Source organism: Ambystoma mexicanum, chromosome 2p (genome assembly GCF_040938575.1).
Source record: "Ambystoma mexicanum isolate Mex_15411 chromosome 2p, UKY_AmexF1_1, whole genome shotgun sequence".
Taxonomy (NCBI): domain Eukaryota; kingdom Metazoa; phylum Chordata; class Amphibia; order Caudata; family Ambystomatidae; genus Ambystoma; species Ambystoma mexicanum.
This window is the reverse complement of record NC_090923.1, coordinates 196156343-196181486: the sequence shown is the minus strand read 5'-3', so window position 1 is coordinate 196181486 and position 25144 is coordinate 196156343.

Sequence of the window (25144 nt, the reverse complement as noted above, 5' to 3'; positions counted from 1 at the left end):
AAGTAAAATGTTCAAGAGAGATATCCTGGTCTCAAAGTGAGGCATTCCTATCACTGATACATACACCAGTGCTTTCTCCAGATAGATGTCTCACCAACATCCTCTTTGTCGTTCCCTCTCCAGAACTATTGACCCCTCATTTGGTCTCTGCTCTCGCTCCGTTCTCTGCCTCTCCCATTAATGGTGGAACCAGGAGAGAGGCCCTCTTAGCCCTCTTAGCCCACATCCAATCCTCTAAGACCATCATCAATGTCTATTTAAATGGTACCGACATGGCCCAGGGCCCTCAGCCCCATCTCCTCCTTATTGATAGGCGTCTCCCGTGTCTTATCAACTTCTTCCCTTCATCTGCTACTCCCTCTACCACACCTCTGTCTCCTCAGCCCCCTCAATCTACTGCCTCTGCCCACTCTCAGGCCACTCTGCTGCTTTGGTTGGGTGTACCTCACTCCTGTACTCCACTCCAGAGGTTTTTCAAAAGTGGCAACCTGCTCCACTTTGCCACTCTCAACTCTCGCTCTGCTGTCAAACACTTCTCAGACATCTCAGACACCAGGGTGCATGGAGGTAAGGTGTTTTGTCTTAAAAATTAAGTGTGTGTGTATATATATATTGTTTTTATGTATGCGTGCATGCAAGGAGTTGTGTGACTGGTGGATGAAAGAGTTTTATGTGCCAGTCCCCACCCTGAATTAAGGGGTGGCGGCTGCTGGGATGCTATACCCAGGATGCATGGATCCATGCATCAAGTGTAAAGCAAACATAAGGGTAGAGCTAGGGACAGCGTCAGGGCCTTTCAGACTTTTTAGTTGAAAGGGTCATTGGGGGACCACAGCAAATGCCCTCATGTTGCCAGTCTTGTAACACAGCAATATATTCATTTTATTCTGGGGCTTGAAATGAGCGCTTTCAAATGCTTGCGTTACAAGGTGCGATTGATGAAGCTCTTCCGGCCGTCACTTCCCTAGGGTACACATAAGTATGATCACCTTGTTGCCTTTTGACACTTGTTCCTCCACATCAGCCACTTGCTCACAAAGGAGGATTCAAAGATTTTCAGTGGGCATTTAGTGTTTCAGCTCCCTGCTGCTGACTGTCTAGCCGGTGCCTTTCAGCTCTTTCAGTTGAAAATGACTTTGGGGGACACCAGCAAATGCCCCCATGTTGCCAGTCATCAGTCTTGTAAAACAGAAATATATTCCTCATTATATATTGCTTTCTTTCTGGGGCTTAAAATGAGCGCTTTGAAATGCTCGACTTACAGCTGCGTTTGCTGGAGCACTTTCAGTTGTCACTTGCCTGGGGTATACAGAAAGGTTATCACCTCGTTGCTTTTTAACAACGGTTGCTCCACATCAGACAACTTCTGACAAAAGCGATTTAAAGATTTTCAGTGGGTATTTAGTGTTTCAGCTCCCTGCTGGCTGGCCGCCTTGTAATAATCAGCGGCTATTAACTGGTGGCTGTATTTTTCTGTCTCCATTATAATGTAGGCACCCAACATGCGCCTTAGCCTGTTTCCCGCTGCAAGTAATTTGGGGCCCCCAACCGTTATATTGAAATGGACCCCAACTCATCTTCAGCCAGGCCTAGGTAAAGAAAACATAAGTGTTATCAGGTGGCTAGACTGGCCTACATTGAATGTTGGCCAGTCTAGCCAGTAATAACACTTATGGGGCACAGCCAGTCTTGATATACTTTTCGTGGCATGGTATTCTATACTGGCTGTGAGTCCCTATATAGAAATATTGGCCATATTGGTGCAACCTGCAAAGACATGTATGGGAACAGCCAACATGAACAAAATGTCATACTGGCATATGCTGTGGGCAAAGGCAGCATGAAATGCAATGGAACCAAATGCATCATTTTCATTTGTTTCAAAACAATTTTCGGGCAAGAAACCTTCTCAAGCACTCCTTGTTTGGTTTGGACTCCCTCGCTGTGCACTGTGCTCTATCAATCCCTCATAATTGGTGCAGACATTTAGGCCTCTCTAGTTCAAAAATGTATGATGTGTGTTTTAATGTGCACAAAGGGGCAGCTGGCATCACGCACCACGCGTCGTCACGCCATCTTACATATACTTATGCATTTGACAAAATTGTAAGTCTGGAGTGAGCCTGTCTTCAATACAGAAACATAACTTTGCTGTAGTTGATTTGCTGTCATAATAATGAACCATATTTGGTTTCCTCCACACAAACTCAATGGGAGATTTCTCGTGTCTCCGGTTTGCGACGGCGCCGCCGCTGGCCCTGTGCAAAATATTATGAAGGGGCGTCACCAAACATTTTGCCCCGGGCCTCACCACACCATCTGACAGCCTTGTCTCCAACACCTTAGACATCCTTACCCCCGTCATGAGAATCTGTCTGAAGCCTACCACCAAGTGCAACTCTTGGTAAGACTCAGACCTCGCCGCCCTGAAATACAACTGCAGTGTGGCTGAGAGGGAGCAGAGGATGTGAATGGCTTCTGGTGCATCCAATTCTGGTGCATTCTGGTGCAACTGGCCTGCCGCCTGCTCCAAAGGCAATACAGAATCTCTGTCTTCCCCAAGAAGAGGGTCCGTATCTAAGCCTGCTTCTCTGCGGCCTCAAACAACATGGCTGAAATCTTCAGAAATCTGCAAGGTGTTGGCCAATCCTACTGCTGTCTCCATCTCTCCTGTTCCCTTCCAAACCCTCTGTACGGCCTTTGCATCTCACTTCACCACTAAAATCCAGGAGATTCTGTCCTCCCTTTCCTCCTCCTCTCTCTGTCCCTTTACTTCACCCATGCTGCCTTTCCCTCTCCTCTTTCTTTCTCCTCCTTCTCTCCGACAACCTGCTGATGTTTCCAGGCAAGTCTGATCTATGAAAGTGTCATCCAAACCCTCGCACCAGCCTTGGCTGATTTCTGTAATCATTCTTTCGCCACTGGATATTTCCCTTCTCTCCTCAAGCACTCCCTTGTGCACCCCCTCCTAAAAAAGCTCTTGCCGATCCTACCTGTCTGGCAAACTATCATCTGATTTCCATCACTCCTTTCCTGGGCAAACTCCTGGAAAGGCTGGCCATCTTCGAGCTTACTGTATAGACTGAATCTTTTGGTAGTCTTCATGACCATCAGTCTGCTTCAAAGCAGCCAGAGGCACAGCAACTGCTCTCCTGAACACCCATGAAGATTTGCTTTCTAATCTTGATTCTAGCTCTCCCTCTGCCATCATCCACTTTGTATTTATTTATTTTATTTATATAGCGCATAGACAAAGCCCGACAGGCATAGGAGCATTTAGACAAGACATACATACATAACAGAAGGGAAAGAAACAGATATTAAGTGGGCGAATTCTAGTTCATAGGTGACTCAGCCAAAAATTGCTGTCTTCAAGCCCTTCTTAAAGGCAGGAAGGGATGTGCAAGCTTGCAGTTTGAGAGGAAGCTCATTCCAGAGACTCAGGGCTGCATGATCCTCTTGTCACACAAGAGCATATGGAGCATTGCGTCACCAGAAGAGTGGTGTTGTTAAGAGAGGTGTTGATCAAGCGCAGTGTCCTGTGAGCAGGTAACCAGCAAGGATGTTTGGCCAGATATTCTGGGCCCAGGCCGTAAGGGCATGGGTGCGTTATGCAATGCACACGGAACAGGATGTGACTATTCACTGGCAACCAGTGCAAAGCCCTTCTGGCTAGAGAAACATGATCTGCCCTGACCATCGCCAGTACAATCTTCGCACAGCATTATTCTGGACCACCTGTAGTCGAGATAGTTCCCCTTTGGTTACCCCCAGCAGAAGGCTAGCACAATAGTCAAGCTTGGCCCCTCTGATGGCAGGTGCAATCATGGCACAGTTAGTATTGCTCAGAAAGGGGTGGAGCTGGGCTCATAGTTTAAGAGACGAAACTGCTCACATGTGCATTCATTGACAGGTTTCGATCAAGGATGACTCCCAAAGTCTTGACCTTAGGTTGAGTTTTGATGTGGCATCCAGCTATGATGAACTGGCAGTATTCGTGACCGAGCTTCCACAGTTGGGCAGCTGTACCCACAACCACCAATTCGGTCTTTGAGTCATTAAGTGCTAGTCTGTTCACATGCATCCATGTTTGTATCCCCTCATAGATACAATTTAGGGCAGTAGAGTCAGTGAGAGGGTCGCCTGATAATGGCATAAGGCACTGAGTATCATCAGCGTAGTTAGCATAAATGATCTCTGCTGTGTCCAGTTCTTCAAACAGTGGGAGCATGAAGATATTAAATAGCATAGGTGATATTCAAGAACCCCGCGGCACACCGCAGGAGACCCGGAATTCTTCTGCCAATGAGTCTTGAAAGAAAACTCTTGCATTGCTGTCGGCTGCAAATGATTGAACCCATCTTGTTGCAGCTGCGGAGAAATGAGCCATGCTACATAGTCGGTCCGCAAGGATGGAATGATCCATGAGATAAAATGCTGTAGACAGCTCTATTAGCACCAGGAAAGCTGAATTCCCCTAATCAAAAATATTAAACATATCGCTCTTTAGGTCACGAATAGTTGACTCAGTACTATAACATCATTGAAAGCTTAATTGCTTTGGCCTCAGAAACTTATGTTCAAGCAAAAACTCTTCAATCTGTAGCTCTGGCACTTTGTCAAGTATCAAAAAGAAGTATCTATCAGAGCACACCTAATTACTCAAAAACTAAATAACTATTTAGAGAGATTTTATTACAATTCTGGGTGCTGGGGAGGAATACACGCCCTGACACTGGAGCATGTGTTAAACATAAAACAAAAAGTGTCTAAACTTAAAGACACTCCCGTCCCCTGCACACCTTACAAGCTGAAATAAATCAGTCAAATTTCATAACATTTGCACTTTTATATATAGAAAGAATTGTCAATTTAGAACATAGGTAACAAAATATCTTCATAAAAGTACAGAAAAAAGCTATCAACTGACTTCCAATATGGCCAGCATGAAAAACAAATCAAACCAGACAAAGAAATAAGCTCCCAATTTTGAACTGCAGCTTCAAGCTCTACGCGTTTCGGGGACTATCCCCTTCTTCAGGAGCAAAAATATCTGCAAGTATAGATATATATACAATTAGAGGACATCTCACATATCATTAAAAGTTTGGACAAACTAAACACATTAAATAAAGAGAATACATTAAATAATTATGTACACATAAATCGAACCACAATTCTACATAGCATACACAAGTGGTTGTATATTCACAGTGGTACAACTGGTATAGCTCCAAATGTAAATCTCAAAATGCATTAAAACCTAAAACACTTATTCGTATGTACCTCACAGTGGGAATGTTGTCAAAGAAAATAGAGTCTCTGTCTGTGCATCTGTCTGTGCACGACGTACACATAACCAGGATCCCTGCGAATACTCCTGCCGTCCTCAACAAGTGAAATGTGATTGCCGAACTCTGGAATACCAAAGTATATCTATCAGCTCCAATTACACGTAATTAAATCACCAAACCTTAATGACTAAACAACTAGTTCAAAAAACACCTATTACTCATTGGCAACTAATCTGTGCAGCTCAACGATCACCAAAATCCACAACCTTGTGCCACCACCTCATCTTTGTGCCAACACATCAACTTAACACAGAAAGTTAAAAAGCCCAAATCCTCAAAGAAAACCCAAAATTTAAAATGTGCAACTCTTCCAACATATATTATTTACCTAAGGCAAATCAATAGCCAATCCAATCCAAATTCAGGACTTCCAGTACTCCGCATCCAATGTAAAGCATCCTGCTGATTATAGATATGTATAATGCAACTAAAAAACAAACACAAAATATACCATTTACAAACTAACACCACCTTTCCAATACAAACATAAATAAATATAAACACATCCACACAGCTTAAACTTACTTCCAGAAGCGCACCTCTTCACCTCAGATTCAACGGCTCCTCTCCAATTTACACGTAACAGATCCCAACCCACAACACACTTCCTGGCTCATTTTATACTGTTTCCTGGTAGTCACATGATAAAGTCACGTGACCCGCCGGCACTGAATACTAAAAGAATGCACAAAACTCCCTGCAACCTGCCAAATACACAGCTAATGCTAACTAAGCACACAGGTACTGAGTGAGTAAATCAAACAAAATAAAAAAGACACCAAAGATAAATGTGTGTGTAGTTAAAAAGGAGATAGACATAGAAGAAAGACTGCATTTTTGAAAAAATAAAAAAATAATAAATAAGTGCCTTAAAACTATTGCTGTCCATCAACCATACTTAACTACGCGGCAAATTCAGAAATAACCAAGTAAACTAGTTATGTACTAAAGATAAATGTGTATGTATTTAAAAAGAAGATAGACATAGAAGAAAGACTACATTTTTGAAAAAATAGAAAAAATAATGAATAAGTGCCTTAAAACAATTGCTGTCCATCAACCATACCTAACTACGCAGCAAGTTCAGAAATAACCAAGTAAACTAGTTATGTACTAATTACCCAAACCCAATAACTACTATTCCATACACCTCTAATGGAACAACCAGTATGTAACACCCGGAAAACACAAATCCCTCCATGTGACCTCAAACTCATATCAATTTATGCATTATGAACTACGCGGCAAATTCAGAGATAACCAAGTAACCTAGTTATGTACTCATTACACAAATCCAATAACTACTCTTCCATACACCTCTAATGGAACAACCAGTATGTAACACCCGGAAAACACAAATCACTCCATGTGACCTCAAACACATATGAATTTATGCATTATGAACGACTTAAACCATTCACCAACCATACCTCGATACCTACACAAAACAATTCAAAGAGAACTCTTCATTGAGCCCTCTTGGAGATAAAGTCCCCAAGAGGTCAATCCAAAACATCTCTCTCTGAGCTAATATTCTCAAAAAGTCACCTCCTCTGGGTGGTTTCTTCACCACTTCCAAAACATTAAACCTCAATTGTGCAATAGTATGTCTAGACATATTAAAATGCCTAGCAACTGAAGATTTCTCATTTTTACACCGTATTTGAGATTTATGTTCAGTCCATCTTTCACGTGCGGATCTGGCTGTCTGTCCAATATACATTAATCCACACGGGCACTTAATGCTGTAAATCACCCCTGTGGATCTACATGTGGCAAAATCTCTAAGAGTGATTTTTTTGCCCGTCTGCGGGTGAAGAATGTATTCTCCTTTAGCCACATTGTTACAATGACTACACGACAAACAAGGAAATGTTCCCTTTTTTTTAGTCACCAATGTCATCTGAATTTCCTTCGGGCCTCTTTCGGCTCTCACAACCCTATCTCTCAGGTTCCTACCTCTTCTATACACCATCATTGGTGGAGATGGAAACAATCCCAGAAGTATAGGATCATGATGGAGAATCGACCAGTGTTTATGTATGATTCTTTTAACATGCCAACTTTGTCGAGAGAATTTGGAAATATGCAAAATTGAATCAGACTCCTTCTTCACCTTAGGTGTAAGCAATTGCTCCCTTGTAATCGGGAGCGCTCTGTTCTGGGCCTCATTCAAAAGTTGTACTGGATACCCTCTTTCAGAGAATTTTTTAGAGAGCGACTCACATTCAACTTTAAATTCATCAGTATCCATAACAATTCTCTTAATTCGCAATATCTGACTATATGGCAGACTAGCAATCATTGGCTTTGGATGAAAACTCGCAAAATGCAATAAATTATTAACATCAGTTGGTTTATGAAAGAGTGATGTTTTGACCTGATTATTAACAATTTCTAACTGAACGTCCAAAAAGTGTAACTTGGGGTCACCAATTTCCAAAGTAAATTTTATCCGTGAATGAACAGTATTTAAATACTCAAGAAACACTTTGAGTTCACCTTTGGAGCCACACCACACACCAAAAATGTCATCGATGTACCTTTTCCAGACAATTATCTTACTGGACCATTCAACATTGTCTAGTACAAATTGTTTTTCAAACCAGTACATGTAGATATTAGCATATGCAGGGGCCATCGCTGACCCCATTGATGTTCCAGAAATTTGTGCAAAATATGAGTCTTGGTACCTAAAGTAACTGTTGTGTAAAATAATCGTAATCAACTCAATCACCAACTGTGGATCACATTCTACATTCACAGACTGTAATAGTAACCACTCTACTGCCTCAATTCCCTCCTGGTGGGGAATCGAGGTGTACAGGCTACATACATCCATAGAAAACAAAATACATTCTGAAGATAGACAAACAATTTCATTTATGTTCAATAAAAAATCAGTTGTATCCCTTAAGTAGATAGGTATCAACTTCACCAAGGGTTGTAAGATCTTATCAACATATTTAGACAGTGGATCTAAAATACTGTCTGTTCCTGCTACTATGGGTCTCAAGGGAGGATGCGTTGTGCTTTTGTGTATCTTTGGAAGACCATATAGTACTGGTATGATTGGATGTTTATTGAGGAGAAAAGACCTTGTTTTAATCGAGATCCACTCATTATCCAAAGCTCTGTTCACACAGGCTTCAATCACTGATTTAATCTGTATAGTAGGATCACGATCCAATCGCAGATACGTGGAATTGTCATTAAGCATCATTTGACATTGGGTGTGATAGAAAGCAGAGTCCATGACTACTACTGCCCCACCCTTATCTGCTGGTTTTATCGTTAGATCTAAATCTTTAGCCAAGGCCTCAATATCTTTAAGTTGAGACTCTTTAAGATTAACTGGAGTTTTTGAATTGAATTTAATTTTCTTCAAATCATTTTCCACCTTGAATTTAAACATATTGATCACTGGATTTTCTATAGGAGGGTCAAACGTACTCTTAGGTTTAATTTCCAAAACATCCTCCATTTCATCAACTGTTCTGTCAAAAGTTTGCATAGAGAAAAACAATTTCAGTTTGATTTTCCGCAACAACAGATGTAAATTAATTTTTTCTTCAAACAGACTAGAATTACTTGCTGGAACAAATGACAGTCCCTTATTCAAAATATCCAACTGATTAACGGTGAGAGTTTTACTTGAAATATTCACTACTATGGATTCTCTCACTTGGTTTTCTTTTTGGACCTTGTTCCCACGTCGGGTCTTTTTTCTAAAAAAGGAACCCTCTGCGGAGAACGTGGCAATATCGGTACAGCTAAAGCAGGTTCGCCTGAATCTGCACTGTCAGCCAGAATACGAGTTGGCAAGCTTCTACCTGGTATGGGGTCACCAATACTCCCCTCACTAGTGTTATCTGAGCCTGATGATTTAGATGGTGGTTTAGGAAACCTACTCCTATTTCTTTGAGCATAAAATTCCTGCCACGAGTATACAATATCGTTGTAATAGTCAAAAGTGTCTCTCCTAAATTTACGCAATTTACGCTGTTCAATATCTTGTTTGTATGAAGCGAGCTTCAGATTGATATCCTCCAAAATGCACTTAAGGTCTTGTTCAGTCTTCAACTTTAAAAGTTGATTAGTCAGATCAGTAATTTCTTTCTGAATAGAATCTAAGGAATTAGCGAGTTCCTGTATGGTCAAGAGGATGAGGTCCAATGAACATTTATTCAATATCTGGTCCCATTTAATAATGAACTCCTTGTTCTCCTTACATAAAGTTGGCCTCAGATATACTCTGAGGCCTCTAGGAATTCGTTGAGATTTATGATATTCAACCAAAGTTGAAGCATGAAGCTTCTGAGAAATCTCACGTCTAATGACGCGTTCTAATCTAGAAATCAAACGATCCGGACTGTCCTGTGTGTCTGTAAGTTTTTCAGTTTGACCAATTAGAGCCAAGATCTGCTTGGCTTCCTCGTTAGTAAATGCCAAAGTAGTGGCATGTTTATCAGTAATCTCATTGATTTTCGAAAATGACATAATATAGTGGGTGCTACCAATGATCAGTGTCACACATAAAGGGCAACTACCAAATTACAAAAAGAAGTATCTATCAGAGCACACCTAATTACTCAAAAACTAAATAACTATTTAGAGAGATTTTATTACAATTCTGGGTGCTGGGGAGGAATACACGCCCTGACACTGGAGCATGTGTTAAACATAAAACAAAAAGTGTCTAAACTTAAAGACACTCCCGTCCCCTGCACACCTTACAAGCTGAAATAAATCAGTCAAATTTCATAACATTTGCACTTTTATATATAGAAAGAATTGTCAATTTAGAACATAGGTAACAAAATATCTTCATAAAAGTACAGAAAAAAGCTATCAACTGACTTCCAATATGGCCAGCATGAAAAACAAATCAAACCAGACAAAGAAATAAGCTCCCAATTTTGAACTGCAGCTTCAAGCTCTACGCGTTTCGGGGACTATCCCCTTCTTCAGGAGCAAAAATATCTGCAAGTATAGATATATATACAATTAGAGGACATCTCACATATCATTAAAAGTTTGGACAAACTAAACACATTAAATAAAGAGAATACATTAAATAATTATGTACACATAAATCGAACCACAATTCTACATAGCATACACAAGTGGTTGTATATTCACAGTGGTACAACTGGTATAGCTCCAAATGTAAATCTCAAAATGCATTAAAACCTAAAACACTTATTCGTATGTACCTCACAGTGGGAATGTTGTCAAAGAAAATAGAGTCTCTGTCTGTGCATCTGTCTGTGCACGACGTACACATAACCAGGATCCCTGCGAATACTCCTGCCGTCCTCAACAAGTGAAATGTGATTGCCGAACTCTGGAATACCAAAGTATATCTATCAGCTCCAATTACACGTAATTAAATCACCAAACCTTAATGACTAAACAACTAGTTCAAAAAACACCTATTACTCATTGGCAACTAATCTGTGCAGCTCAACGATCACCAAAATCCACAACCTTGTGCCACCACCTCATTTTTGTGCCAACACATCAACTTAACACAGAAAGTTAAAAAGCCCAAATCCTCAAAGAAAACCCAAAATTTAAAATGTGCAACTCTTCCAACATATATTATTTACCTAAGGCAAATCAATAGCCAATCCAATCCAAATTCAGGACTTCCAGTACTCCGCATCCAATGTAAAGCATCCTGCTGATTATAGATATGTATAATGCAACTAAAAAACAAACACAAAATATACCATTTACAAACTAACACCACCTTTCCAATACAAACATAAATAAATATAAACACATCCACACAGCTTAAACTTACTTCCAGAAGCGCACCTCTTCACCTCAGATTCAACGGCTCCTCTCCAATTTACACGTAACAGATCCCAACCCACAACACACTTCCTGGCTCATTTTATACTGTTTCCTGGTAGTCACATGATAAAGTCACGTGACCCGCCGGCACTGAATACTAAAAGAATGCACAAAACTCCCTGCAACCTGCCAAATACACAGCTAATGCTAACTAAGCACACAGGTACTGAGTGAGTAAATCAAACAAAATAAAAAAGACACCAAAGATAAATGTGTGTGTAGTTAAAAAGGAGATAGACATAGAAGAAAGACTGCATTTTTGAAAAAATAAAAAAATAATAAATAAGTGCCTTAAAACTATTGCTGTCCATCAACCATACTTAACTACGCGGCAAATTCAGAAATAACCAAGTAAACTAGTTATGTACTAAAGATAAATGTGTATGTATTTAAAAAGAAGATAGACATAGAAGAAAGACTACATTTTTGAAAAAATAGAAAAAATAATGAATAAGTGCCTTAAAACAATTGCTGTCCATCAACCATACCTAACTACGCAGCAAGTTCAGAAATAACCAAGTAAACTAGTTATGTACTAATTACCCAAACCCAATAACTACTATTCCATACACCTCTAATGGAACAACCAGTATGTAACACCCGGAAAACACAAATCCCTCCATGTGACCTCAAACTCATATCAATTTATGCATTATGAACTACGCGGCAAATTCAGAGATAACCAAGTAACCTAGTTATGTACTCATTACACAAATCCAATAACTACTCTTCCATACACCTCTAATGGAACAACCAGTATGTAACACCCGGAAAACACAAATCACTCCATGTGACCTCAAACACATATGAATTTATGCATTATGAACGACTTAAACCATTCACCAACCATACCTCGATACCTACACAAAACAATTCAAAGAGAACTCTTCATTGAGCCCTCTTGGAGATAAAGTCCCCAAGAGGTCAATCCAAAACATCTCTCTCTGAGCTAATATTCTCAAAAAGTCACCTCCTCTGGGTGGTTTCTTCACCACTTCCAAAACATTAAACCTCAATTGTGCAATAGTATGTCTAGACATATTAAAATGCCTAGCAACTGAAGATTTCTCATTTTTACACCGTATTTGAGATTTATGTTCAGTCCATCTTTCACGTGCGGATCTGGCTGTCTGTCCAATATACATTAATCCACACGGGCACTTAATGCTGTAAATCACCCCTGTGGATCTACATGTGGCAAAATCTCTAAGAGTGATTTTTTTGCCCGTCTGCGGGTGAAGAATGTATTCTCCTTTAGCCACATTGTTACAATGACTACACGACAAACAAGGAAATGTTCCCTTTTTTTTAGTCACCAATGTCATCTGAATTTCCTTCGGGCCTCTTTCGGCTCTCACAACCCTATCTCTCAGGTTCCTACCTCTTCTATACACCATCATTGGTGGAGATGGAAACAATCCCAGAAGTATAGGATCATGATGGAGAATCGACCAGTGTTTATGTATGATTCTTTTAACATGCCAACTTTGTCGAGAGAATTTGGAAATATGCAAAATTGAATCAGACTCCTTCTTCACCTTAGGTGTAAGCAATTGCTCCCTTGTAATCGGGAGCGCTCTGTTCTGGGCCTCATTCAAAAGTTGTACTGGATACCCTCTTTCAGAGAATTTTTTAGAGAGCGACTCACATTCAACTTTAAATTCATCAGTATCCATAACAATTCTCTTAATTCGCAATATCTGACTATATGGCAGACTAGCAATCATTGGCTTTGGATGAAAACTCGCAAAATGCAATAAATTATTAACATCAGTTGGTTTATGAAAGAGTGATGTTTTGACCTGATTATTAACAATTTCTAACTGAACGTCCAAAAAGTGTAACTTGGGGTCACCAATTTCCAAAGTAAATTTTATCCGTGAATGAACAGTATTTAAATACTCAAGAAACACTTTGAGTTCACCTTTGGAGCCACACCACACACCAAAAATGTCATCGATGTACCTTTTCCAGACAATTATCTTACTGGACCATTCAACATTGTCTAGTACAAATTGTTTTTCAAACCAGTACATGTAGATATTAGCATATGCAGGGGCCATCGCTGACCCCATTGATGTTCCAGAAATTTGTGCAAAATATGAGTCTTGGTACCTAAAGTAACTGTTGTGTAAAATAATCGTAATCAACTCAATCACCAACTGTGGATCACATTCTACATTCACAGACTGTAATAGTAACCACTCTACTGCCTCAATTCCCTCCTGGTGGGGAATCGAGGTGTACAGGCTACATACATCCATAGAAAACAAAATACATTCTGAAGATAGACAAACAATTTCATTTATGTTCAAAAAAAAATCAGTTGTATCCCTTAAGTAGGTAGGTATCAACTTCACCAAGGGTTGTAAGATCTTATCAACATATTTAGACAGTGGATCTAAAATACTGTCTGTTCCTGCTACTATGGGTCTCAAGGGAGGATGCGTTGTGCTTTTGTGTATCTTTGGAAGACCATATAGTACTGGTATGATTGGATGTTTATTGAGGAGAAAAGACCTTGTTTTAATCGAGATCCACTCATTATCCAAAGCTCTGTTCACACAGGCTTCAATCACTGATTTAATCTGTATAGTAGGATCACGATCCAATCGCAGATACGTGGAATTGTCATTAAGCATCATTTGACATTGGGTGTGATAGAAAGCAGAGTCCATGACTACTACTGCCCCACCCTTATCTGCTGGTTTTATCGTTAGATCTAAATCTTTAGCCAAGGCCTCAATATCTTTAAGTTGAGACTCTTTAAGATTAACTGGAGTTTTTGAATTGAATTTAATTTTCTTCAAATCATTTTCCACCTTGAATTTAAACATATTGATCACTGGATTTTCTATAGGAGGGTCAAACGTACTCTTAGGTTTAATTTCCAAAACATCCTCCATTTCATCAACTGTTCTGTCAAAAGTTTGCATAGAGAAAAACAATTTCAGTTTGATTTTCCGCAACAACAGATGTAAATTAATTTTTTCTTCAAACAGACTAGAATTACTTGCTGGAACAAATGACAGTCCCTTATTCAAAATATCCAACTGATTAACGGTGAGAGTTTTACTTGAAATATTCACTACTATGGATTCTCTCACTTGGTTTTCTTTTTGGACCTTGTTCCCACGTCGGGTCTTTTTTCTAAAAAAGGAACCCTCTGCGGAGAACGTGGCAATATCGGTACAGCTAAAGCAGGTTCGCCTGAATCTGCACTGTCAGCCAGAATACGAGTTGGCAAGCTTCTACCTGGTATGGGGTCACCAATACTCCCCTCACTAGTGTTATCTGAGCCTGATGATTTAGATGGTGGTTTAGGAAACCTACTCCTATTTCTTTGAGCATAAAATTCCTGCCACGAGTATACAATATCGTTGTAATAGTCAAAAGTGTCTCTCCTAAATTTACGCAATTTACGCTGTTCAATATCTTGTTTGTATGAAGCGAGCTTCAGATTGATATCCTCCAAAATGCACTTAAGGTCTTGTTCAGTCTTCAACTTTAAAAGTTGATTAGTCAGATCAGTAATTTCTTTCTGAATAGAATCTAAGGAATTAGCGAGTTCCTGTATGGTCAAGAGGATGAGGTCCAATGAACATTTATTCAATATCTGGTCCCATTTAATAATGAACTCCTTGTTCTCCTTACATAAAGTTGGCCTCAGAATCTGAGGTGAAGAGGTGCGCTTCTGGAAGTAAGTTTAAGCTGTGTGGATGTGTTTATATTTATTTATGTTTGTATTGGAAAGGTGGTGTTAGTTTGTAAATGGTATATTTTGTGTTTGTTTTTTAGTTGCATTATACATATCTATAATCAGCAGGATGCTTTACATTGGATGCGGAGTACTGGAAGTCCTGAATTTGGATTGGATTGGCTATTGATTTGCCTTAGGTAAATAATATATGTTGGAAGAGTTGCACATTTTAAATTTTGGGTTTTCTTTGAGGATTTGGGCTTTTTAACTTTCTGTGTTAAGTTGATGTGTTGGCACAAAGATGAGGTGGTGGCACAAGGTTGTGGATTTTGGTGATCGTTGAGCTGCACAGATTAGTTGCCAATGAGTAATAGGTGTTTTTTGAACTAGTTGTTTAGTCATTAAGTCATTAAGGTTTGGTGATTTAATTACGTGTAATTGGAGCTGATAGATATACTTTGGTATTCCAGAGTTCGGCAATCACATTTCACTTGTTGAGGACGGCAGGAGTATTCGCAGGGATCCTGGTTATGTGTACGTCGTGCACAGACAGATGCACAGACAGAGACTCTATTTTCTTTGACAACATTCCCACTGTGAGGTACATACGAATAAGTGTTTTAGGTTTTAATGCATTTTGAGATTTACATTTGGAGCTATACCAGTTGTACCACTGTGAATATACAACCACTTGTGTATGCTATGTAGAATTGTGGTTCGATTTATGTGTACATAATTATTTAATGTATTCTCTTTATTTAATGTGTTTAGTTTGTCCAAACTTTTAATGATATGTGAGATGTCCTCTAATTGTATATATATCTATACTTGCAGATATTTTTGCTCCTGAAGAAGGGGATAGTCCCCGAAACGCGTAGAGCTTGAAGCTGCAGTTCAAAATTGGGAGCTTATTTCTTTGTCTGGTTTGATTTGTTTTTCATGCTGGCCATATTGGAAGTCAGTTGATAGCTTTTTTCTGTACTTTTATGAAGATATTTTGTTACCTATGTTCTAAATTGACAATTCTTTCTATATATAAAAGTGCAAATGTTATGAAATTTGACTGATTTATTTCAGCTTGTAAGGTGTGCAGGGGACGGGAGTGTCTTTAAGTTTAGACACTTTTTGTTTTAACTTTGTCAAGTATCTTCAGTAAATACAGCACATTCATAATAGGCCGGTAGTTACCCAGCACTTTCTGGTGAAGAGTGTTTTTCTTAAAGAGTTGTGAAATCCAGGCTTTTTTGATGTTAGTGGGAACAAAACTCTCTTTAAAAGAGATATTTATAAATATGGTGATGAGAGGGGCGTGTTGGCTGCCACATTCTTTAACTATTGTGGTGGGACACACATCCCCCTTACAATTAGTTGGTTTAAGTTGATTAAGTACCTTTAAAAGGTATTGCTCGGAAATGGACTGAAACTCACATTCAGCAAAGTCCGTATTGGAACATACCGGTGGTGAGGTCACATTAGCTTCGACACTAGAGTTAGTTTTGGTTGCTCGATTTTTTTGTATGTTCTCTATTTTGTTCATCATGGCCTGTTGGATACATGTACACAAACTGGTGACCTTTACCACCTTTGAGGGAACTGGACATGGATCCTCCAGTTCCTTAAGAATCTTAAATAGTTCACCTGAGCAGGAGGTTGCTCAGGAGATTCTTTTATCATAGTAAAATATGTTGGCATTTAAAATAGCCTTCTTATATGTTTTTGTCACACCAGCATACATGGCTTTATCTTCTGCTGAATTGGGTTTTCCAATTGTTTCAGCGCCCTAAACTTAGCTGTGCGTATGGATTGAATATCAGGAGAACATTTTTGTTTTTGTTTGGCCTGTCATTAGACAGGCTTGTTTTCAGTGGAGCCAAATGATTAGTGGCTCTTTCAAGAGTATCATCATAAGCCTTAGCCAGCTCTTCGGTGGTGTTAAGAGAGTCTAGGTTATTGATAGTGGCGGTTATAAAAGGGGCCGTAGTGTCTGGAGTCAGATTGCGCATGTTCCTGCACATCACCCAAACCTTTCCTTTTCGGATTGATTTGTCTGTAAGCTTGGAAAAACCATAGCCTAGTCTAACAAATAATGATCGGACCAGGGACAGGGGATACATCCCAAATTGGTAATGGGGAGATTTTCGATAAGAACCCAGTCCAGGATTCTGCCCTTAACATGGGTGAGTGTCTTAACATGTTGGTGAAACCCAGATCACACAGTGTTTTATGAATTAATGTCGATTGGGAATCTGATGTGTCATCATAGCCTAGATTGAAATCAACCAGAATCAGTATTTTAGATTTAGGTTTGAGGCTGGCTACGACAAGATCACAGAAGTTACTTAGAAAATCTGGCATGATCGGATGTCCCTTTAGATAAGGAAGATATTTACATTCTCATTAGAGTTTATATATAGCTTGGCCTTTAATAGTTTGCAAATCGCCAGGCAAATGTTATCAATCTTCCTAATGCGTGGTCAGTTATGCTACAAAAGGGCTTCCCCACCGCCTGTTGTGTGGGGGTCTAGTTGTGTGGGTAACGTGAGCGCCGTGACTGCGTCATGACGCTCACGTGCTCCTTTAACAAAAGGGGCTCTGCTGGTGCTGCGAGGGAGAGCAGCAGAGCCCCAGGAAGTGGCAACTCGTGTCTGCGTTTTTCTTGTGTGTGGGCCTGCCACGTGGATGTGGCCTATTGTGTACCGCGGCACGAGTGACCTCGGAGCCGCGTCTGTGGAAACTGGGTGTGACAAACCGCAATGTGAGTATGGCGCCCGGGGACACCGGGCGCTGTAGGGTGTTCCACTACACAAGGTTCGCCGGCTGCTACCCGGCTCGCCTCTCGTGTCGGGTGATCCCGACACTATCGGTGGGCTGCCCCGGAGACCGAAGGCAGCCTACAACACTGGCGACGAGGGTCGCGCCCGTCGTTTGGTGCTCACGGCGGATGGACGAAGGTACTCGCGCACACGGCCGTGTGGAAGAAGCACTCAGGATCGAGGGACGCGGCCGGTGCTGGCAGTGAGGGGTGCCGGTGGAGGCAGTGGAGGGCTCATTCTTAAGGGCGCGACTGTAGCCCCGCCGCTCTCCGCCTCTCTGCGGTTTCCCCTCCCTCCCCCATCATTGTCGAGACCGGAGCGGCCCGTGAGGGGGGCGTGGTCGCCTGGCGCGCCCCGGACAAAGGAAAAGGGCGGAGCCTGTGTGGGCCCGTGCCCGTGGGGTGTGGCTGTGGGCACCTGGAGTGGCGGCCGCAGACACTCGCCATCCGGTTTGCCCAGCTGGAGCAGGTGACAACGGCCCAGGAACACCCGGGCTGCCGGGTGAAGAACAGATGACCAACGGGAACACTGGGCCTCGCCCGCGGTGCGGCCGGCAAGGGGCGTGCCCTCTAATCAATCGACGGGCCAACAAGGATAACGGGGCGTGTCTTATCTCCCCGGGCCGCAGAGGTGATTTTGCTGGCCAAGGACTATTGCTGGGAGAAGAGCAACACGCCAACTACAAGGGGTCACAGTAAACCCCTGGGCTTTCTTGCTCCGCGTTGGGGGAGAAGGGGTAGCGGCTCAATCTGGAGTGCTTGTGCGCCCCAGGGAAGCAGATGCGAGACAGCACTGCTAAGGCCACCAATGGGATGCGTTTCTGTCCCTTACCAGTGAACACGTCCACAAGGATACCCCATGCTGACACCCCAGCCATAAGCCCTGAGAGGCAGCGGCTGCCCCGGAGCAGACGGATGCCTCCAAAGAATCTCCTCATAGGGGGTCAAGCTACCCAGAGTCCAGCAACGACAGGCATCCATAAACACCGGTGACTGCATTCGGCATACCCAACGGCATTCAGCATGTCGGACGATGAGGGGACATGTAGGGGTCAGCTGGCACCAATACCCCATTTCGATGTCATGGGTGCGCCTGCAAGTCTGGGGGCCAGGTGGGCGGCCTGGTTGGAGAACCTGGAACTATACTTTGCTGCGGTGGAGATCAAGGATGCCGCTAAGCGCCCGACGCTCCTGTACTCCGCCGGACTGGCTGTTCAGAGGTTGTTAAAGATACTAAGGCCAGCGGATGAGTCCTACGGCGCTGCCATCACAGCCCTGAACGGGTACTTCCGACCCATGGTCAACCGGGACTATGAACGGTTCAGAATGAGGTGTGCCAGGCAGGAAGAAGGGGAGAGCCTTGATGCATTCCACGGCAAGTTGCGTGGCATTGCACTATCCTGCGATCTGGGAAACTTGAAGGAAGACGAGGTCAGAGCGCAGATCATCTACAGCTGCAGCTCCACAAAACTGCGCAAGCACGTTCTGAGGGACCCAGCGCTGACCCTCGATCGAATACTGGAGCTTGGCCGGGCCCAGGAACTGGCGGAGGTGCGGGCCTCGGCCATGGATTCCTCTAGACACCACCTAAAGATGGAGGTCCCCATGCAGCGAGTGAAGGTTGAGGAGGTGGCCGCTGTCGGCAGGTGGCCAGGAGGAAGAGTAATGAGGAGGGGAGACTGGCCAAAGAGAGACCACAACGCCACCATGTGTCATCAGTGTGGGTGGGATCTGCCACACCCGCAGGACTGCCCGGCGTTGGGACAAATCTGTGGAAGGTGTGGGAAAGGAGACCATTTCGCACGAGTGTGTCTCGCTCCAGCCCCCGCCGGCATGGCGGGGGCATCAGGGGGGAGTGAGGTGAAGGGGAGAAGGACCCCCAAGGTGGCAGCGGTCCAGGTGCTCCTTTAATAAAATGGCCTCTGCTGGCGCTGCGAGGGAGAGCAGCAGAGCCCCAGGAAGTGGCAACTCGTGTCTGTGTTTTTCTTGTGTGTGGGCCTGCCACGTGGATGTGGCCTATTGTGTACCGCGGCCCGAGTGACCTCGGAGCCGTGGCTGTGGAAACTGGGGGTGACAACCCCGCACTGTGAGTCTGGCGCCCGGGGACACCGGGCGCTGTAGGGTGTTCCGCTACGCGAGGTTCGCCGGCTGCTACCCGGCTCGCCTCTCGTGTCGGGTGATCCCGACACCATCGGTGGGCTGCCCCGGAGACCGGAGGCAGCCCACAACACCGCCCATAACTTTACCATGGTCTGCTCTCAGGGTATTGAAATCTGTGGGCATGGCGAGTGTTAGTGCTGGACCTGCAGCCTCGTGCAGCCATGATTCCCTAATGGCACAGAAATTAATTTTATGCACTGTAATGTAATCGGCTACATTCAACAAATGTTTGATAAGCGATTGTTTGTTTAAAAGCATGCATTTAAGGACCTCTATGTGTCTCTAGTTACTATCGACGTGGTCTATTTGCATGTGATTGTTGTTATCCACTGTGATTACTGTGGTGACTGCATTGGAAAAACGAGGTTTAGCAGCCTCAGCAGATTCCTTCAATGTGGATGGTGCGACGGGTAGTAAGGATTCTGTCATGGGAGAGGTTACCTGCTCTGAGGGAATAGTTCCTGTATCTCCACGTCACCCAACTGTCTGCTCTGCTGTATTGTGCCGATCATAGCAGAAGTGTATCCTTCAGCGCAGAGAAAAGGACAGTCCTATGCCAAACGCTGCAACACAGCGCAAACTGGCGAAAACCGGCCTCTACTAACGCACCGGCACTGACAAGCCGTTTAATGGCTCTAAATTGCTGCTAGGCCACCAGGAAAGTGTAGTCTTTTTGAAACTACATGCTACGTGCAGCGAACAGTAGATTTCGAGTAACAATTAACTTGTGCAACTAGATGGAGTGTGAATAATGCTATGCAACTCCTACAAGGTCACAAGCTAATGAAAATAAACTTGATACAAAGAATGAAACAGAAAATGGATTGTGCTAACAAAGTTATTCTTCAAGCACACAATTATTCAAATTTCAGTCACACAGAGCGAGACAGTAGACTAAAGCAATAATGATGCGCGCGGGTGAAAGCAAGCTATAAATAGGCAAAAACCTATTTGACCTCCTTGACCAACTTGACCTTTCCTCTGCTTTTGATACGGTCAATCATGCCATCCTCATCAATCGACTCTGTGAGAACTAGGTCCAACTTGGGTCCTTTCTCTCCACAACCTCTCTCTACATGTGGTGTCCCCTAAGGCTCTGTCTTCTCATGCTGGCTCTTCAATGTCTATATGGCCCATTTGGCCACCTGATCTCCACCTTCTCGTCTAACCTTCAGTGTTATGTGGATGACACTCAGCTCTCTTTCAGGCTTCCCTCAGCCCCCTCTCCTTCCTCTCTCCTTCCTGCTTGTCTATCTGCTGTTCAGGATTGGTGCGGCTCCAACGATCTCTGCCTTAATGCCGGTAAAACCAATATCCTTCTCACTGGGACTCCTGCTCCCGCTTGCCCTCCCTCTGGTCGCCTCCTTGGGCCCTCTTCACTCTCTATCCTGTGAGGCAAAAAACCTTGGTGTCACCTTTGACTCCACTCTCTCCTTCTATCCTCACATCACGGACCTTGCCAAGAAGGCCCACCTCCAGCCGCACCTCCTCAGAGGTATTCTGTCAGCATCTTTCTCAATCTTCCTAACTCTACTCTTCGCACCCTGCAACTAATCCATAACAGGACTGCCAGATTATCCTTGGTCTCAAGCCCAGGGCCCACATCTCTCCTGCCCTGGAATCTCTTCACTGGCTCCCTCTGTTGGCAAGGATCAAGATAAAAACCCTCTGTATCATCCACAAGGCTTTTTGGGTCTGGGGCCCTCGCTATATCCAACTCTCTCTGATTAAGTACCTTCCTTCTGGAGCCCTTCAGCCAACTCTAACTCTCTGAGGGTCAGATGCTTCTCCAAGCAGAGAGTGGGGTGTGGGGGGGGGTAGATCCCTCTCCTCAGCAAGTGCCTCCCTCTGGAAAGGCCTCCCAGCCCCTCACAAACTTGAGCCAGATGACCTGAAGTTCTGGAAGCGGCTCAAGACCTTCCTTCTCTCATCTGCTTTCTCTCTCTCTTGCTTCCTTGCTAAACTACCTGTCTGCGGCACTAACTGGTTGCTTGGTACTCTCTCAGAGTCTCACTGGGTACCGGGCTCCTCCATGATCAGTCTTCCTTGCACTACCTCCTGGCCTACCATCACACTTAGGTGCTGTGACTGTAACCCCTACAGCCCCCTTGCCTCCTTACACTTACCTAGATCTGTTCTGCCCTGTCCACACTTACTCAGAGCCATGCTGCCCTGATTGCACTTCCCCCTGCCTTTCCCCTGCACTTCCCCCTGCACTTCCCGTTGTTGTACTTGCACAATCCCAATGTCACAAGGCCTAGTAGGATTGTTTGTTTTGTCTCCCCCCTGTCTCCCCTACCTTGTGGCGCCTAGAAACACTTGTGTACAGGCGCGTTATAATTACCATATCATATCACCCTTCTGACTTCTGATCACTCCCTCCCATTCACATTTCTAAAGGAACAAAGGTCCCTTCTAATAGTGACCCCTCCCGCCCATCAGTGCCTAATGGCCCACATTGAAATGCTCTGTTGAGCAACCTGAGAGCCCCTCTGCTGCCCAGAGCTCCTTTGGACATTGGCCTGACAGCGGGACACCTCTTCCGTTCGGAAAGGGTAAGGTGTTCTGCAGCCAGGACAATGAGCATGCTGATCAGGAAATGTTTGGCACACATTGTCCTGCCAGTGAGTGGGACCCCTTTGCTGTTGGGCACCCAAATTGAGGTTCCAAACTGGAGAGGTGTCCCACTGATAAATGTCCCCATATGGCTCTCAGTAGAGGCTTTGGAGGTAGTGGGGGAGGCAGCTTGACCGTCCGGCCACTCCTCCCTTGGTACGCCACTGGCTCCACTCCATGCCTTCTTTTGCGTCTTTGAAAGGGAGAAGGTGCCGCAGTAGAAGAAGTCCCCAAAGGAAGAACAGCCCAAAATTAGCGCAACCACACTTGTCTCGCCCTTGGCCTAGTCTAGTACACACATAGATTCGAGGTGGAACGCATTCTGGTAGGCATGCACCCTGCATTTGGGTTAAATATCGGCTATATGCAGAGCTAAATTGAAAGGTGATCTGATGCAGAGTACAGAGAATGATCACTATCTGGCACACAATCATCTTAGTGCTCACTGTCTGGTACACGTGCATCGTAGATGTTGGTTAAATATCTAGTACACACATAGATTAGAGGTGGAACGCATTCTGATAGGTACACACCTTGGAGTTGGTTATATTATGTCCTGCAAGCATGGCTCAGAGGCATATCGTGATCTGTTAGACATGTACCTTTTAAAGGTGTTATTTCCCACTTGCCAATCACCAGTTACATTGAGTGGTGCCAGCGTTAATGCTGCCGGCAGCCAGCAGCTTTCAATCAATACTGCCGGCTTCCGGGAAATCCCCTGCACGGAGTTCGTGTCGCCAGAGCTCAGTTTCCTTCCCGTATTGAAGTGCGAAGCCCTTTACACTGATTGTACCGCAAAGCACTCTAACTCGCTTTAATGTAAAAAAAATCAATAATCTGCAATTTCCTAGGAAAAGGTTGATTTTCTCTTCGGCTCCACATACGGAAGCGTGTCTCCTGTCAGCATCCGGACTGTGGCAGCAGGCAGCAGCAGTGTAAATAAAGCAAAGTTCCCGGGAAAACCTCATGCACGCAGCCACTATTTCCGGACCAATGTAATGCATATGGGATACAGGATATGACTGGAATGTGTGCACTGGCAGGTCCAATGTGACAAGTGCACTGATGCGACCAATGTATATGAACTGTGCACTGGTGCAAGTGCAATGTTGCATTGTATTCACACTAGTGCAAAAATAGTCCGAGCAGGGCAAATATGCGCTCATCCCATTTTTGCACTAGGGTAAGGTTTTCCCTAGTGCAAAAATGCATTGAAGGAATACGTTTATCTCACTGGGGACAGGTTATGCCCCAGTACTAAATCCTTGCAAAGTTACAAATGCGTGTCTGCAAAGTTTCAGTAATCGAGTCCAAATCGAGTCTGATACCAGCCATCAGACATATGTGAAAAATCTCAACCCAACATGCAGACAATAAAAGCCCTTCTTATGAACAATTGGGGATTGGGAGCTGCTTTTCTGGATCTCTCTCTGCATCTCTGACATTCACTAGTAAATGATACTTTTCTAGTCCTCGCCTAATGCTGTTTGTCTGCTATCAGATTCATAACCAGCATAGATATGTCTCACTGCCCTCAAACATGCCAACACGCCGCTTTCCAGTCAGGAGATGATATTCCAGTCCTGGTTTTAATTTACATTCGGGGGCTTGTAGTTCAGGGTCTATAATGGGATAACCTGACACTACAAGGCACAGAATGCAAAATTAAAACCGGAACAGGACTAGTATCTCCAGATGGGAATGGGGAATATTGACCTGTATGCTTCCAGGATCTGGTGATCTGCTGTGCCGGTTTGATGCACTGCTTTACTCAGCCAGGCTCTTCTATTTTCAGATCCATTCACGAGACTCAAGATGAGAGTCACGCCTTCCCTCCATCAGTCCTGCTTTGTCCATCATCCTAGTCTTTTCAAGTCACCAAGCGTTCCAATACTTCCTTCTTTTTCTAAAGCTGCCTGGAATAGGGCCCAAACGTTATCGGAAAGGAATAAAAATGCATCAGAGCAACACTCATACATGGATCTGGAGGAGCACCAATTCTGTGACAGACCTGATAGCCATGGACGACTCAAAACCAGAGCAGGCTTGCTTTTATCTGACCATGGGGCTAAAGAAAACAGACTCTGAATGTAATACCTCTTAAATGGCTATGGCCAAAATTCCAACCTTGCAGGATGGTGCAATCCCTCCTCAGAATTTGTAAATTGTAGAGGTTCCCTGCCTACCATCATTCTTTTCACAAATAAGGGCACACTTACCTTGCCTGGGGGGTGGCAGGTCCTGGTCGGCAGCTGCCAGCTAGATGCACAGGTCGCTTTCCTGGAGGAAGCGGCCACAATCCAGCATGTCGAGCCACAGGAATCTGAGAGCAGACATGACGGTATGTGCAGCTCTCCTGGATGGCGTGGCATGGCTGCATGGTCTCGTCCATGTCGTCGATGCAGACAGGCGTGAAGAGCGAGCAGAGGAACATCTTGGTGTCCTCGGGAAACTGCTCCTGTACCAGTAGGATCCAGGAGAAGTGCTGCAGCGTTGAAAGTCACACAGACACGTGACATGTGACAGAACTCCTGATTGGGAGAAAATGTTTTAAACAAGCCACTATTGGATTACTTCAGCGAAGTCCAACAGGAATTTACACTTTGTGCGTTGGCAATAGTATGCCACAGCATTTCCAGT